Source organism: Hippopotamus amphibius, chromosome 1 (assembly GCF_030028045.1).
Source record: "Hippopotamus amphibius kiboko isolate mHipAmp2 chromosome 1, mHipAmp2.hap2, whole genome shotgun sequence".
In the NCBI taxonomy this organism is placed as follows: Eukaryota; Metazoa; Chordata; class Mammalia; order Artiodactyla; family Hippopotamidae; genus Hippopotamus; species Hippopotamus amphibius.
This window is the reverse complement of record NC_080186.1, coordinates 11496882-11508908: the sequence shown is the minus strand read 5'-3', so window position 1 is coordinate 11508908 and position 12027 is coordinate 11496882. Positions and strand designations below refer to the sequence as shown.

Here is a 12027-nt window from a genome sequence, read left to right as displayed (position 1 = left end):
CCTTCTGGCTCCAATATTTTAAGAGCTAAAGGACCCAGCACTCAGGTTTAAGGGCTGCTAAGTCTGAGAAATCTAGGGCAAGAGAAAATAAGGAAACTTTTGCGGCTCAGCCGGAGTAAACAATGCAGTCTAGAGGGCAGGGCCAGCCCAGCGTCCTGACACAGGGGTTGGGGCTGAGCCGGGGGAGGAGCTGATGACGAGCCTGTGGCACTTAGCGGAGACCCCCAGAGCACAACCTCGGGCCAGAGTCTCGGGGCCGTCCGGGAGGGGTAGGGCAGTCTGGCTTGGAGCAGGCAAACCCAAACAAGTGACCTGTTTCTTTGTGGAGCCAGAGCTCCCAGCATGGTGGCCGGTGCACCAGGGGCTCGATCCAGAAGAAAGGAGAAAAAGGACATCACCAGGCTAAACGGGGCCACCTGTCCAAACTGGGGAGGAGCAAGACAGATGTTGAGAAAACCTCTCACCCTGGACTAATGTGGGGCCTATAACCAGTTTCTGACTTGAATGTGGCCAGTCTCCCGGGATAATGCAGAGGAACCTAGATCCGGTTCTACTGCTGACTTGCTGTGTGCCCTTGGGCGAGTTCCCTCCCCTCTCTGAGTTTCGTCTGTCAAATGAGAGGACCTTATAAGGTCTTCCCGTGGCAGGTGAAAGGCTGTGCATGGTCCACCTCCAAGTAAAGGAGACTTATAACCAGGAAAAGGATACTCTTACAGCTGTCAATTGCAAAAAGAACTCCTCTAAGCTTCAGAGCAGACACAACAAAAGCGAAAGCAAAAGACAGCAGCCAGAAGCAGACCCTTCACCACGTCCTCAGTCAGAAGGCATCTGAGATTTGAGAACTTTCCTGGCACTTTCTCAGTCCCTTGAATGAGAAGGCCAGGGTCAAAGGTCCTGGAGCTCCAATCTCCTCCAGCCCAAGAGCTCCAGTCTCCCCTAGCCCAAGAGCTCTGAGAGCTTTACTGCCAACCCCGCAGAGGGAGGGAAGAACATTTACCAGAACCGTGACCCAGTAAAGTAGAAGCCCCCCAAAGGGGCAGGCTGCCCAGTGCAAATGCCAACAGGAGATGGGCTGCTGGCTCTGCCTCCAGCGTGGCCACTCCTCGCACAGAAACAGAAGCTCCTGGGCCTCGCGACTTCTGGAGCCAGAGAGCTGGAAAGCCACAGCTGCAGGGGCTTGGGCCCTGCCAAGGTCCCACCACCTGGCTCTGGTAGAAGACAGGCTGGGAGTTTGCGCCTCACACTGAATCCACAAGCCTCACCCTTGACCAGTGGTCACATGTTAAGACCACATGTTAATCTCTGCCTCCTGTGTGGGGCTCCAAGCCAGCCCCCTTTTCCATTCCCGCTGCCCCCACCAACCTGCAGGCCAGCCTCCTTCCTCTGCCCTAGCAGCCTTCTCCAAACTCCCACCCACTTCCATGCAGCCAGTTATCTTCTTAACGCATCAATGGGATCAATAACTCTCCTGCTTAAAGAACTTGAACGAAATTTGCATCTTTCTCATTCAGTGATGTATACTGAGCACCTAGAACATGCTTGGCCCACAGAAGGCATGCAGTCAACATCTGCGGATCGGTTCCAAGATGTCTACTGAATAAAGTCCAGCCTGCGATGACCTGGCCCCGCCTCTCCAGTGCAGTTCACTCCAGACCCTCCACTCCGTTTACTTCCCTGCATCCTCCCATAAACCTGCCTGCTACTACCTGAGCACCTCCCCCAGCCCTGGCCCAGCACACCTCGTGTACCTTCATACCTCCATGCCTTTGCCTGTGCTATTCCATCTAACCAGACACCCTTCCTACCTCGTCCCCCTGAGAGACTGCACTTCACTGTTTAACACACCAACATTCTTTTCTTAGCAGGACCTCCTGGTACGCCTCACCCTGACTTACTTCCTTTCTTCTGTTCTTTCCTAACCCTGTACCACAGCTTCCCCCACAGTACTTGCTGTGTGTGAGGCATGAATGTCCCGGCTCACCCTAGGTTATCATTCCCGTTGTACAGATGAAGAAACCGAGGCTCAGAGAGGCAAAGTGACAGCCCACTGTGGGTCCCACAGCCAGGGAGTGGTGGGGTGTGACTATATTGCCACCTCTCTACCACCCTTGCCATTTACGACTCACTAGGCTGGGAGCTCTCTGAGGCCCCTTGGCCCTGTATCCCGGGGCTGGCCTGCGCCTCTGTGATGCTCAGGAGGCCCTCATCATTGAACCACTGTCGGCTCAGGACATTGTGAGGAACAGAGGCACGGCCAGCCTCCTCCCCTTTCTCTCTCTTCTGCCTTTTCTGCCAGCCTGGGCGGTACCTCTGGCAAGCTGGGGACAGACACATTTGGAGGGAAAGGGTCCCCTTCCCAATTCCATTTGGCCTTATCAACTTAGGTCAAGATCCCTGTATGACTTTTTCAAAGTGTGAAAGCCTTTCACAGGTCCCAGAGCCTATCTTTCACTGGGAAAGCCATCCTCGAAGTGACCCCTTCAAAATGAAAGCCAGAAGCCAGCCTTAGAAGGCAATCCCCCTCCTGCAGCCCACCGGGCTGGCTCCGGCCCCGCCCACCCCGCTCCGGCCACGCTTCGGTTCCCCGCGCCTGGACCACCCGCTCAGCTAGGAAGGACCGGTCCGGGGACCACACCGGTTTCTCGGAGCGCTGCACAGGTGCCCGTGGCTGCTACCCACCTGGGAGGACCCAGGCGGGACCGGGGAAACCGTAGGGACGTCCAGGTTTCCTGCACCCTCGTCCTTTGGCTAGGAAAGCTTTCTTTCTGAAAGTGACCATCCCTCTTAATCAGACCTGGCGTTCCGGGCCACAGGGCTCCCTGCAGGGTGCAGACCAGAGATCTGATTTGGATCTGAGTAGCACCTGCTCTGCGGCAGGCACGAATCCCCCACCTCACCCCAGGAGGTTATCACTCCAGTTATACAGATGAAGAAACCTGAGTTACACCCCACTTGCTCACACCTGATTCCTCACTCTGCCTCTAGTACCTAACACACACACACACACACACACACACACACACACACACACACACACACACACACACACACACACACACACACACACACACACACACACACACACACACCGAAATCCCTTAAAAGTCTCCATTTACAGAAAGGAGTAAGCGATGGGATGGGGGAAAGGGGCTCTTTCGGGCAGCACCAGGGTGGTTTCCTGGGACCTACTGAGAAGTTCTTCACGGGGGGAGGTGCCTCTTTGCCCAAGGGTTCGAAACCCGACAGGCGGATGGCACCTGTCCCCGCCAACAGGGGGCCCGGAGGCCGGCTGCCTTCCCCCAGCCGAAGCCAGCTGGCCCCAGCGCGATGCCCGGGAGCCGGGTGGTCCTGCTCCGGCCCGGCGCTGCTCCAGAGGATGCGAGTACGGAGTCCTCCCGCCGCAGACCCCGGGCAGGAAGCTCTCAGACGCACAGACAGACAGACCCAGGCAGCCGTCGACTCCCTCCAGCGCCCCGTGGGGAGCAATCCCTCCGCCGGGCGCGGCGGGGCGGCAGGCGCAGACTCACCCGGGCGGCGGCGGGTCCAGCTCGGTCTCTGTCGGGCCCAGCTCGGTCTCTGTCGGGCGGCCGGGGGCTGGGGACCCCGCGACCCCGGCCCCCCACAGGCTGCCTCCTTCGGGTGCCGCGATCCCGGGGCGGGGGGCTCGGGGGAGTCTCGGTCGAGGGACCGTGGTGGCGGGGAGCGCGCCGCCGGCTCTCGGACCGGGATGGGGACGCAGGAAGCGCGGCCGCCGAGCGCCGGCCTGCGGGAGGGAGGGACCGCGGGAGGCGGAGGGCGGTGCCGGCCCCGAGCGGCCTCTGGCCCCGAGAAGCGCCGCCCACCAGTCTAGCCTCCCCCCAGGCCCCCCGCTCCACCCCCGGGGCCCGGGGCGCCGAGCCCCAGCTGCGGAGAGCGGGCACCCACTCCCTCGGGTCGGCTGCGGGAGTGCGGGCCGGGGGCGCTGGGCCGCAGGAAGTTGGCTAATCCTGGGTGGCGGGGAGGAAACCAGGCCCCGACCCCTTTCCCCCCGGGGGCCGCCGACTTGGATGTGTGGGGGTTGGGTGGGGAGGGGCGTCTTGGCCTGGAGTCCGGGGTTTAAGGATTAAGTAGAGCAGAGATTCCCTACCAGACCCGGCGGCCCAGCTCCACGGGCCCACCTGCCGCGCCTTTACCTGGTGGGGGGCTCACCTGGCCAGCCGGTGAGCCGGCCTCCCCACACTGCCCCTCCACCCGTCCCTTCCAGGGGAGGCCACGCCTCCCTCTTCACCCTCGGGCAGGTTTAGGGCGCTGAGCCCCACCTGCACCGCCCAGGGCTGGGGCCCTGAGAGGTAACTTACGGGCGGAGGTAGGAAAGGAGGTAGCGAGTTTTTAAAAAGCGAGTCAGCTCAGGCCCTCGACCCGGCTCCCCAGCCACTCCCGGCTCCCCTGGGCGCCCTCTGGGTCGCACACCTGAGCCTCGATTGGGATGGAGCCCATTCCAGGTGCCTGCGCCCGCGCCCGGGATGGGGGCGCCCTGGCTCCGGTGCCTACCCAGCTGGGGGTGCGTTCCTAGCTTTGCGGAGAACTTGCCCGAGGAAGCTCGGGTTGGTGTCCTGCCGACCCGGTGGCAGGCGGGTGGCCCGCCTCTGCTTAGAGCCTCAGAGCTGCTGCCCAAGGCCTGGTTCTGGGCAGGGTGATCTACAGCTCGGGATGGCGCCTCTTACCTGCGATCCTGCCTGGGCGCCCTGCCTGGAGATTTGCGCTGGAGCTGTGCTGCTGGGACCCAGCCCGATTCCAAACACAGAGGGAGAAGGTAGCCCTTCTTCTCTCTCAACCTTAGATTGTTTTGAATTCCAAGAGAGGTCAGGCCGGGGTCCCTTTCTCCCATGAGTGTCCAGCCCTTTGAAGTTCAAGTCCTGAGAAAAGCAGATAGACAGCTGGCGGGGCCTCAGAGAATCTAGCTGAGAGAAGGCGCCTCCTACTGGGAATCTGCCCTGTCCAGGATGGAAAATAGACACCCTGGTGGTAACTGCAATCAAGTTCACTTCCAAACTGCCGACTTCATGGGTACACATGGTCCCCATATGTGTATACCTACAGAGTGGTCACACATGGGTATTTTTTCCTATCATTGCTTCTTAATGGTAACAGTTCAACAGGACCCTGGTGTCTATAAAGAGGCCAGTTTGGGGCTGTCTTGTGATTTGGGGGTGGGAAAGGCATTTGGAGAAACAGAGTAATGAGTCTCCATAAGTATATCAATAACTGGTATCCCTCACATCCTTACTGTACACCAAGCACCAGGTTACCACCCACTTCCCTTGCACCATCTCATTTAACCCTCGTAACAACCCTGGAGATGAAAGCTGAAGCTGAAGGCGGTGAGGTCATTTGCCCAAAGTCACACAGCTGAGAAGCATCAAGAGCTTGACCCAAGTTGGTCCTCTCCAGAGCCTGTGCTCTCCCTGCTATAGAAAAATCCCTTGTCATGCTCTGCGTCTTGAGACAAGCTTCCCCTGCCTCTCCTGTCTGTCACTCAGGAAGAAGACACCATTGTCACACACTGCATAGTGATGTAATTCTTTACAAGTCTGCCTCCTGCTCTCCTGAGGACAGGGACCCCTGTGACCCCATGCTCTTTGCCTGGCCCCTGCAGGTGCTTAATAAATATTTGTTGGATGAATGAAAGCCTCAAATAATAATGTTATTTTAGCAAATGGGAAGAACCTTTGTGTATCAGGGACCTGTGATAACAGGCTCCCATTTGAGAGCTGTGAGTATCCATTGCAAAGTTTAGACAAAGAATTTGGGAACCTTCCAGGCTCCGAAGGAGTGATGGGAAACAGTCACATAGTTCTCAGATAAGACCAGGAATCTGGTTTTCATTTCACTCTGCAAGACCAACTTTGGAGAGGCCTGAACTGGGAAGGACTGTTTCAGACAGCTGCACCAGCTCCTACCCAGAGGCAAAGGGCCTCAGTACTTTTCCATGCCAGGATCCAACTCCAGATCCACCCTGCTCTGCTGCACACCTAACTGGGCAGGTCTCATCTATCTGAGAAAATCATCTTCAGAGCCTTCCTTTTAGGCAGGCTTACCATGGCTAATCTGGGGAGAGGCTGGAGAAATTCTCAAAGCAGAGCCACAGGCAAAACCCAGAAGCTGACAAAGGAAGCATATTTCTCCTTGTCACCCTCCCTTTCAAGCCTTCTCCCTCTATGTGGTTAGTTTCTCTGAATCTTCCCAGGTACTCTATGTCTCATCAAGGAGCCCAACTTAACTTAACTGCCACCTTATCCCACTGTCAGCTGACAGGGGCTTGGGGAAGCAGCCAAAGAAATAAATCTTGAATGGTGGAATTTCTGTTGCTTGTTACCATAATAGGCAATGGGGAAGATAACAGTTACCATTTATCAAGCCCTATGTTTCAAGTGTTCTGCAAACATTGTGTTATTCAATCACCGTAATAGCCTTAAAAGGAAAATTCTATTATTCCTGTTTTTCAGGTAACCTGGATCCATTAGCAGGCAATAGAGGCAAGAATTGAACCAAGGTATATTCTTGCTCTTAACCACTATGCTAGGAACCCTGTGTGGTAGGCAGAATGATGGCCTCCCAAAGATGTTCACATCCTGATCTCCAGAACTTGTGAATATGTTACCTTACATGGCAAAAGAGACCTTGTAGATGTGATTGAGTTAAGGATCTTGAGATGGGGAGGTTATCCTGAATTATCCTGGTGGACCTGAAGTGATCACAAGGGTTTTTATAAGGAAGGCAAGAAGGTCAGAGTCAGAGAAGATGTGACACTTAAAGCAGTGGTCAGAGTGATGCAATTACTGGAGGGGGCTGTGAGCCAAGGAATGTGGGCAGCCTTTAGAAGCTAGGAAAGGTCAGGAATGGATTCTCCCCTAGACCCTCCAGCAGGAGCAAGCTCTGCTGACACCTAAATTTTGGCCTAGCGAGACCAATTTTGGACTTCTGACCTCTAGAACTGTCAGATAATAAACTCATGTTATTTGTAGCCATAAAGTTTGTGGTGATATTTTACAGCAGCAATAGGAAACTAATACATCCTGCAAACTCAGTCATGGAGGCAGATGTTCATTTCACCCACCTTTTCAGCTAACTATTCACTGTAAAGCTCTTTCTTCTCATATGAGACACCCATGATACAATCTGTATCATAGACTTGGAAAGAAGGCAGGATTTCATCAGATCTCTCTTTGGTTTCTGAATCCTCTGCCACTTATGAGCTGTGTGATCTTGGGCAAATATCTCATCCTCTCTGAGCCTCAGTTTCTTCAACTGTAAAAAGAGTGATGCCAATAATACCTATTTTTCAGGACCAAATGAGGATCAGGTGAACCAGAATGTGAAAAAGTGCCATTCAAATGGTCCAGTAACATCTGAACATGAGTCATTTGGGACATTATCCTGTTCAGCTCTGAAAGTCTGCATTCTAGGAGGATTGGATGCTGTTCCGAGGATTCCCTGGCATACATTTTGACTTGCTCTGCCTAAGTGAGCAAGTAACTAATTTAAGATATTAGACTGTCTCTGGTCAGTGACTAGACCTCAATCTGTTATAAAGTAAGGCTAAAAAATTCACTTAGAGGAAGAGATCATCTTGCAGAAGAACTTACACGTGTGCTCAAGAAGATGTGTTTAAGTATTTTCATTGCTGATTATTTATAATGGTGGAAAACTGTTACCAACCTACATGCCACCCAAAAGAGATATGCTAAAGTAATTTTGGTGCAGGCTCATACTGGAACACTATGCAGTCATGAAGAGAAAAGGCGCTAGAGTTCTCTCACAGGGATGAATATCCAAGATGTAGCATTAACTGAGAAAAGCATTTTGATGCCACACAAATAGTATTGAAAACAGAAAGACACGTGTATTTGATTATGCATAGAAAGTACTTGGGAGGGACCAAACCAAACCAAACTATAGTTACCCTTAGAAATTGAGAAGAGGGGTGTGTGTGTGTGTGTGTGTGTGTGTGTGTGTGTGTGTGTTCGCGTGAGAGAGAGAGAGAGAGATAGGGGATGTAATTATTATTTTTTTCAGTAAGAATGTATTAAATTAATAATAAAACTTAGAAAAAATAGGCGGGCCAGGAACCACCTGTATGGTCCCCCAAGAGCACACCCTCCTTCGTCTGCCCCTGTGTCTTCCCTTTCTTGCTGTGCTCTTTCCCCATCTGCCACTCTTCCTTTGCTCGATTCTGAGCTGGTGACCCCCTCTTCCCACCTTTATTCATTTCTAAACTCTGAGGATCTGAGTGACATCTCCACCTTGTGACTCTTGCCAAAGTCAGCAGTAAATCTTGCACCCGTACTTGTAACCTGGATTTCACCCGGAGAGGTTCACATTAGTCACCCACCCAGAAAGGATTGTGTCTTGCTTGCAGGTATCACCCATGACATACTGGCCCAACCTCTCTGAAGGCTGAATCAGGTCTTCATAGTGAGAAATTGTGCTCATAACGTGCAAAGTAAAATTGGATAGTTGGGCCATTCATTTAAATAAAACAATTTCATCCCGTTTCCTGAAATTTTTTCATTCAAGAAATACATCACTACCTGAGTTACCAACATAATGAGGCCTGTGTAGACAGATCAGATGGCCCAGAATGGAGCTGGTGAGAACACAATGGCTTTAGGGTACAGGTTCTTGGGACCCCCGAGCACAGAGAACCAGCAATCCTTCCTCCTTATCACCCCATATTCCTTTGCACCTCACCTTGTAGAATCTGCCTCTAGATCTCATAATCAGCCAGTTCAGCTGCTTCCTAATTGGGGTCCTGCTCCTAAGCCCTCGCCCTTGAATCCATTCTCCCTGTTGAAAGGTGAACAGTGTGAAACACAGATCTGAGCAATGGTTTCCCGCTGCCCTTGGCATCCAGTCCAGCCTCCTTGACAAGAGCACATGGGGACTTCATAATCTCGCGGGCCCTTCTGATGTGCTCAGCCTCCTTACTCATGCTCCCTCAGGCTCCCTGCTCTGTCACTCTCTTTTCCATCAATGATGAAACCTTTCCCAGAAGCTCCCAGTAAACTTCCTTGATCGCTCCCATGCTGGAGCTGGGTCACATGCCCGCTCCTAACCCCATCACAGCGAGGACCCTCCAGACGGGGGTAGATGCTCAGGATTCACCTGGAGTCACTGGGGTTGGTGCAGACACCTGAGCCAAATAGAGGCTCTGCCAACAGGAGGAAGAAGCCAATGGCTGTTGGTAGCCCCCAGCAGACACCTACAGGAGGCACCATCAGTATAGGGAAGCCTCTGTGTTGGGCTGGCACACACCAAAGCAGGGAAGCCCTCTGCAGAGAGAGTGGGAGAGAGATTCCGGGATTCCTTCCAGCCTTCCAGTTCTTAGGGCAGAGCAGTATTCCTGTTTTGCCGTTTCCTTTTTGCTTAAACTAGCCTGATGAGTTTTCGTTTCTTGCAACAAAAGGACCCTAAGAGGATCCCTTTGAAGCTTTTGCAAGCAGCATGGAAACAGGGCTACAGACCAAGCACAGATGCCATGATCCTCTCCCAGTGAAGTAACTACATTGAAACCACCAGCAGCAAACACAAGGGCCCAGTGGGACTTGGATTTCAAGGAAAGACATTCACCTCTAGGATAAGTAAATAACAATAGCAGTCACTATTCATATAGTGCTGACTACGTGCCAGACACTATTCTACCCACCTTACAATTACTCTCTCATTTAATGGTCCTCATGACCACATGAGGAAGGTGTTAAAGTTCCCCCATTTTACAGATGAGGAAACTGAGACACAGAGAGGTTAAGTGACCTGATCAAGCTCACTCAACTGGTAAGTTGCAGGGTCTGCCTATGACTCCAACATGCCTGGAGCCTGTGCTGCCACCTACTTCTCTACTGGCTCTCGTGCAAGTGGTGTTTATGATACCCTTAGAGGCTCCCTGATCCAGGTTTAGAAGATGGAAGATGAACGTGAGGACAGAGATTCAGCTCCATTGGCTGAGAGGGGCCAACGAGAGGAGGACGGTTGTGTCTTCCACACCTGGTAAAGTCCTGGTGGCCCGTTCCTTCCACCCAGGCTGCTGCAGTGGGCTAATATTTGGGGACATTGATGAAAGTTGTTTCTCTCCCTCTTGCCCTTTCCAGACCTTGGCGCCTCTTACTATGGAGGAAGACTCGATATAGCAGAAAAGCAGAGCTAACCCTTTTGAATGTCAAGACCCAGGACTTTGAGTTGCAAGAACGTGGCCTCTGAGTTTCAAAAGTTGAAGGCCTGGAGGCCTCTGGGCATAATGTTTGTGTTATTAACACAAGGTTTGGAGACTGAGACCCAAGAGCCATTTCCCGCAACCCAGATAAGGTTAAGGGTCCTGGGGGGCCAGGTGGAGGGGGAGTGTTATGATGATGTTGGTCGCCAGAGGGGTGAGGGGTGGCCTACGCTGGCTCGGTGAGGGAGTGTGGATTGGATGCGAGCCCGGGAAGATGTCTCCCCTCACCCAGCATGGCACGGGAGAGGGAGGGAGGGTCACATGGAGTGATTGGCAGAGGGGCTGAGACAGCCTTGCAGGGGTTTGCCAGGCCCTGCCAATGTCTCCCATGTGCCTGAGAGGGCAGAAGAAGCTGAGAGAAGAAAGAGAGAGAAGCTGGGCATGGAGATGGACTCCAGGATGCCTGGAAGGGCACAGCTGCCTCCTGGAAGATAGAAACGAGGCCATCTCAGCAGGTGGCAGAGAAGACGAGATTGCCGCTGCCCCCTGCCCAGGTCTGGCTCTCTGTGAGCACCTCTTTTCCCCAAACAAGAAACACAGACACAACCCAGAGTAAGAGGTAAGGAGACTCTGATTAAGGATGATTTCCTCCACCCAGAAATTAAGTAGATATTAAGTTTAATTTGAAAACTGAAGTTATGTTTCTTGCACATTTTATGGCGTGGACTGAATGTCCCACCTTTTCCTTGCTGTCCCTCAAAGGGCTGTGCATAGTCAGCTCCACCCTCTTGCACATTTTCTACCTGGAGAAGGAGAGTAACAACATTCTTCAGGAGAAATAGAGGAGGCAGAGCTTAGAGCAGAGGAACAATACTCCTGCCCTTTCTGCCTCCTCTCTCAGGCAGCCCACTCGTCTCTGTCTTCGACCATTTCTGCTGTCCCTGCACCCTTGTCTCCTGCAGAAATGCCTCCCAGTGTTGAGATAGTGGAGGTGATGGTTCTTTGCACCTATTTCATAAGGACTCTCCATTAGCCCCCAACCAACAATGTACCTGCTCTAACCGTACCTGTGGAGTACACGATTGTGTTGGCTTGGGTGGAAGTTCACTATGACACTGTGATGTCTGGGTAGCTGCTGTCTTTGTCTGTGACTCTTGTGGCTCTTTAGACCAGAGCTTTGCAACTTTAGCACTGTCGACATTTGGGTGGGATCATTCATTGCTGTGGGGGCTGCCCTGGGCATTGTAGGATGTTTAGCTTCTTCCCTGAGGCTCTATCTACTAGATGCTAGTAGCAACCCGCTCTCAAGTTGTGACAACCAAAAATGACTCCAGACATTGTCAAATGTCCCTGGGTTGGGGGCATCACCCCCAGTTAGGAACTGCTGCTTAAAACATCACACACTGGATCCCTAGCATGTGCTTTTTTCTCTGATATTGATGTCAGTGAGGATAGATAGCAAAATATAATGAGAAAAGCAGTGGCCCAGAAGACCTGGGTTTAAGTCCCAGTTCTGATACTTCCTGCCTGTGTGACCATGAGCAAGTCACAGTTTCCCCATGTGTGTAGTGGGGATAATAAATGAGGGGAGGGGGATTAACTGGTTTCATTCACTGCTGTAACGCCAATATCTAGCATAGTGCATGGCACATAGTAAGTGCTCAAGAAAACTGTGTTGACTGAATGAATGAATCTCTCCCCTCCCTCCCAGGGCTTCTGGAGGGTTCCAGTGAAAGAGTCTGTGCAAAATTCCATGACTGAGGGGCCACAGGACATATTGTACCCTGTCTAAACAGCTGCCCCGGCTGACATTTTCTAAACTAATTTTAATTACATAA

At 52.6% G+C, this 12027-nt stretch overlaps 1 protein-coding gene across 5 annotated transcripts in view; it reads right to left on the bottom strand.

The window, feature by feature from the left end:
- Window positions 1-4907, bottom strand: part of TMEM51 (transmembrane protein 51) — a 48921-nt gene extending 44014 nt beyond the window's left edge. For 3 of the 5 annotated variants that reach the window (XM_057696985.1, XM_057696994.1, XM_057696968.1), the window contains exon 1: window positions 3528-4099. The gene's annotated coding sequence lies outside the window, so the exon portion shown is untranslated. Of the gene's footprint in view, window positions 1-3527; window positions 4100-4126; window positions 4236-4703 lie in introns of those variants that run through there. The other 2 variants (XM_057696977.1, XM_057697004.1) reach the window with 2 other exon arrangements.
- Between the last annotated feature and the right edge of the window lie 7120 nt (window positions 4908-12027).